Genomic DNA, 6000 nt, shown 5'->3' on the forward strand with positions numbered 1-6000 from the left:
GGAGAAATATCCTCTGGTCTAATAAAACAAAAATAGAATTGTTTGGCCATAATGACGATTGTTATGTTTGGAGGAAAAAGGGGGAGGCTTGCAAACCGAAGAACACCATCCCAACCGTGCAACACGGGTGTGGCAGCATCATGTTGTGGGGGAGCTTTGCTGCAGGAGGGTCTGGTGCACTTCACAATTTAGATGGCATTATAAGGTAGGAAAATTATGTGGATATATTGAAGCAACATCTCAAGACATCAGTCAGGAAGTTATAGCTTGGTCGCTAATGTGTCTTCCAAATGGACAATAACCCCAAGCAGAGGTTGTGTCAAAATGGCTTTAGGACAACAAAGTCAAGGTATTGGAGTGGCCATCACAAAGCCCTGACCTCAATCCCATAGAAAACTCGTAGGAAGAACTGAAAAAGCATGTGCTAGCAAGGAGGCCTTCAAACCTGACTCCATTGCACCAGCTCTGTCAGGAGGAATGTGCCAAAATTCACCCAAGTTATTGTGGGAAGCTTGTGGAAAGCTACATGAAACATTTGACCCAAGTTAACCTCTCTGGGTTAGGGGGCAGTATTTTTACATCCGGAGGAAAAGCTTGCCCAAAGTAAACTGCCTGTTACTCAAGCCCAGAAGCTAGGATATGCATATAATTGGTAGATTTGGATACTAAACACTCAAAGTTTCTAAAACCGTTAAAATAATGTCTGTGAGTATAACAGAACTGATTTGGCAGGCGAAACCCCGAGGACAAACCATCCAGGGGGAAAAAAAATTGAGGTCATAGTATTTTCCAATTGCTTTCTATGGGATGCCCTTTTCATAAGGAACCTGGTTGCAGTTCCTATGGCTTCCACTAGATGTCAACAGTCTTTAGAAATTGTTCGATGTTTTTCTTTTGAGAAATGAAGAAGTAGTGCTATTCATTGTAAGTGTCACTCCAGGTGGACTGTACTGTTTTGGTGCGCGTGAGTAGGAGGTCGCTCCACATTGTTTTTATCCAGTATTAGACACAGTTTATTCCGTCTTAAATTGTATCAATTATTTACATTTAGGTTAGAGGTTGGATTAGGAACGTTGTTTGAATTGTTTGGACCAAGTTTACAGTTAAATTATTAGATACTTTGTAGGCATGTTGGGCGAGTTGAAACCGGTGTATTTCTAAATCAAACACGCCAAATAAATTGACATTTTTGGGACATAAAGAAGGACATTATCGAACAAAAGGACCATTTGTGATGTTTCTGGGACATTTTGGAGTGCCAACAGAAGAAGATCTTCAAAGGTAAGGCTTTAATTATATCGCTATTTTGTGGCACAGCTGCCTGATTGAAATATTTTTTTCATGGTTTTGTATGCGGGGCGCTGTCCTCAGATAATCGCATGGTTTGCTTTCGCCGTAAAGCCTTTTTGAAATCTGACACAGCGGCTGGATTAACCTGTTTCGGATAGGGGGCAGTATTTTCACGGCCGGATAAAAAACGTACCCTATTTAATCTGGTTATTACTCCTGCCCAGAAACTAGAATATGCATATAATTATTTTATTTCGATAGAAAACACCCTAAAGTTTCTAAAACTGTTTGAATGGTGTCCGTGAGTATAACAGAACTCATATGGCAGGCCAAAACCTGAGAAGATTCTATATGGGAAGTGCCCTCTCTGACCATTTCTTGTCCTTCTATAGCCTCTTTATCAAAAATAGAGGATCTCTGCTGTAACGTGACATTTTCTAAGGCTCCCATAGGCTCTCAGAAGGCGCCAGAACGTTGAATGATGACTCTGCAATCCCTGGCTGAAAAACAGTAGCGCATTTGGATAGTGGTTGTTCTGAGAACAATGACACTGGTTCGCGCGTGCATGTGAAGACTCCATTTTCTATTTTCAGTGTTTGAACAAAAACAAGGTCTCCTGGTCGAAATATTATCGCTTTTTTACGAGACAAAACGCATAAAAATTGATTTTAAACAGCGTTTGACATGCTTCGAAGTACGGTAATGGAATATTTAGATTTTTTTGTCACGAATTGCGCCATGCGCACGACCCTGATTTACCATTTCAGATAGTGTCTGGGACGCACGAACAAAACGCCGCTATTCGGATATAACGATGGATTATTTTGGACCAAACCAACATTTGTTATTGAAGTAGCAGTCCTGGGAGTGCATTCTGACGAAGACAACAAAAGGTAATCAAACTTTTATAATAGTAAACCTGATATTGGTGAGTGCTAAACTTGCCGGGTGTCTAAATTGCTAGCCCGTGATGCCTGGGCTATGTACTTAGAATATTGCAAAATGTGCTTTCACCAAAAAGCTATTTTAAAATCGGACATATCGAGTGCATAGAGGAGTTCTGTATCTATAATTCTTAAAATAATTGTTATGCTTTTTGTGAACGTTTATCGTGAGTAATTTAGTAAATTCTTAGTGAATTCGCCGGAAGTTTGCGGGGGTATGCTAGTTCTGAACGTCACATGCTAATGTAAAAAGCTGGTTTTTGATATAAATATGAACTTGATTGAACAAAACATGCATGTATTGTATAACATAATGTCCTAGGGTTGTCATCTGATGAAGATCATCAAAGGTTAGTGCTGCATTTAGCTGTCTTCTGGGTTTTTGTGACATTATATGCTAGCTTGAAAAATGGGTGTCTGATTATTTCTGGCTTGGTACTCTGCTGACATAATCTAATGTTTTGCTTTCGTTGTAAAGCCTTTTTGAAATCGGACAGTGTGGTTAGATAAAGGAGAGTCTTATCTTTAAAATGCTGTGAAATAGTCATATGTTTGAAAAATTGAAGTTTTTGTATTTTTGAGGAATTTGTAAATCGCGCCACGCCTATCATTGGATATTGGAGCAGGTGTTCCGCTAGCGGAACGTCTAGATGTAAGAGGTTTTAACACATATATTTTCAAGAATGTTAAATATTTGAATTGAGTATTTTTGAATTTCGCGCTCTGCAATTTCACCAGATGTTGGCCAGGTGGGACGCTACCATTTACATTTACATTTAAGTCATTTAGCAGACGCTCTTATCCAGAGCGACTTACAAATTGGTGCATTCACCTTATGATATCCAGTGGAACAACAACTTTACAATTGTGCATCTAAATCTTTTAGGGGGGGGGGTTAGAAGGATTACTTTATCCTATCTAGTGTACCATCCCACGTACCCTAGAGAGGTTACACAATTTAAAGGCAATGCTACCAAATACTAATTGAGTGTATGTAAACTTCTGACTTCTGAATGTGATGAATGAAATAAAAGCTGAAGTAAATCATTCTCTATTATTATTGTTCTGACATTTCACATTCTTAAAATAAAGTGGTGAGCCTCACTGACCTAAGACAGGGAATTTTTACTAGGATTAAATGTCAGGAATTGTGAAAAACTGACTTTAAATGTATTTGGCTAAGGTGTATGTAAACTTCTGACTTCAACTGTACATACTTAACGTAGATCAGGCAACGTGAGATGAAGTATGAGCTAGGCAGTCAAACTGTGCATTTCTCTGCCTGTACATTATAAACTTTTGATAGATGTTTGGACAGATTGCTCGTGTTTCCGCCCTTACAAGCAAAAGTATTGTTGCACTTGTGGAAATGAGCATTGTCAGCATCGACGCTGGTGAAGTGTAACCACACTTTTGAATGTTTAGCTCTCTCCGCCGTCGTTACTAATTAAGAGCAGGGTGCTGTGTGTGCTGTAGCGTGTTGGAGACACAGGCTCCGTGCGAGAGAGATCTCTTCTGGACTGGGAATAGTGAAAATGCATCATAGATGAATGTCTTAATATTATTGCAAATTAGAAATGGTTGGTGAGATAAAATGTGCAAAATAACATTTATATAGCAATAATAAATACATTTCTCCAGTACCAAAAGCAGAACCGATAATGTCGGAGCTTATCGATACTACGGTCTTTCATAATTTAGCCCCGGGGCCCATCTAATATCGGGTTTCGGTACCCATCCCTAGTATCGAGAGAATTGCAGCCACACACTCCAAACCCAATTTCCTACCATTAGGTGTAATGTCATGTCCCAGATTTTTATCTGTTTGGGAGACAAGTTTAAACTTTTTCTTAGAAACGTTGAGGCCATTTTCAGCAAGAAACACTAACAGAGCTCTGGTGTCGACTTTGCATGCTTATTGGGTTTCTGTCACGCTTGTCGTCGGTTAAAGAGGACCAAAACGCAGCAGGTATGTGAATGCTCATCTTGACGTTTTAATGAATACAAAATGAACACCAAAATAACAAACAGAAATACCGATCGACTGACTGTCCGCAAGGCACAAGGCTAACACAGAACAATCACCCACAAATAACAAACACAAACACACCCTAATATATGGGACTCTCAATCAAAGGCAGATAGACAACACCTGCCTTCAACTGAGAGTCCCAACCCCAATTAACCAAACATAGAAACAGACATACTAGACTAATCATAGAATACCTGAAAACCAAACAGTGCCCAATAACCCCGGAATACTTAAACCAAATGCCCCTTCAACAAAACACACCACCCCGAACCACATAAAACGAATACCCCTCTGCCACGTCCTGACCAAACTACAATACCAATTAACCTTATACTGGTCAGGACGTGACAGTTTCAGAACACAGTAACAGGTTACTGTATTAACATACTCCCATCGGGGGTATGAAACCCTGTAAATTTTGCACCAAAGCAGCAGAAAATACCGCCGGAGATTCCGAGTAACCTTGGTGGCAGACAGTCCAAGTCCAACACTTGTTTAAGAACGTAAACTGTTTTTCGGGTGCGATGGGAATGCTAAAAAACAAAGCATTAGCCAAATCAACAACTGAAAACCATTTAGCCGACACCGGCACAGCAGATAGAATTGTAATGGGGCACAAGAGGAGCACTTGCATAAACTGCATCGTTAACAGGTCTGAGATCTTGAACAAAACACCAATCACCTGAGGCTTTTTGTACAGGAAGAATGAGGGTATTACAGGGAGAGTCTGGACAAGGCACAATAGCTCCTCTTTCTACCAATGAAGCATGAACCGGGGTAATCCCCTTGACTGCTTCCTGACTTAGGATATAATGAGTTCTGATTGGTCTGTGTGTGCCCTTAGGTGTGACAGTAAGTGGTTCAACCCCCCTCATTGTCATACTTATCTTTAGCCCACAGAGAGTCCGGGAGACCAATCAACAAGGTTGATTGATTCTCCACGGAAATCATCTGTTTAGTTGGTTTGGTGCTACCAAGGCCATGTTCAACTCATTGAACATGTACAGCCCAAACAAATTGAACACACAAAATATGTACGCTGGGGGAGAATTTATACCCATCCGCTCTATGTTCCCAATCACTGACCTGCAATACAGACTTCAAACAAATACCAGTATCCTCCCAAGTAACATGTGTTTTAGCTACCGATACATGTGGCATCCTGTCACTAAATACATACAACCATACAAATACATAAAAGCCTGTCAATTTAACACTTAAAGCACAAAATTGGGGCCCACTATAAATGTCACTGCAATGTAAGGGAAGACCCCCATGAAATGGACAAAAATGAATGGGAACATATTGGCACTGTACGAATCATACACACGATGTACAATACCACTCATTTGGATGCCGTTTCATCCAAATCATATTGCCGATGGCATATGACAAATGCCAAGTGTCACACTGCAAAAATCCAATAGATGCCGAGCGCGCTCCACCGTAACTTTTTCATATTGCAAATGTAACACAAGTCAAGTCCCAAGAGTCAAATTTCGAAAAAGTGATTTTTTGGGGGGAAAACTTATCACCCCCTTAAAAAAGTGCTTTCTGGACCGTTTTTCGAAATTCTTTAGATTTGTTTTGTCAATTACACATGTATAAGAACTGTATGAACATACTTTTGACATATTTTATTGACGTTATTTTTTTATTTTTTTGCTTGTACATAAGGCACATGTTTTGTCCATTTGCAATAGGATTTCATAGGAAGTCAAAAGTCGAAGTCAA

Source organism: Salmo salar, chromosome ssa03 (assembly GCF_905237065.1).
Source record: "Salmo salar chromosome ssa03, Ssal_v3.1, whole genome shotgun sequence".
Lineage (NCBI taxonomy): Eukaryota > Metazoa > Chordata > Actinopteri > Salmoniformes > Salmonidae > Salmo > Salmo salar.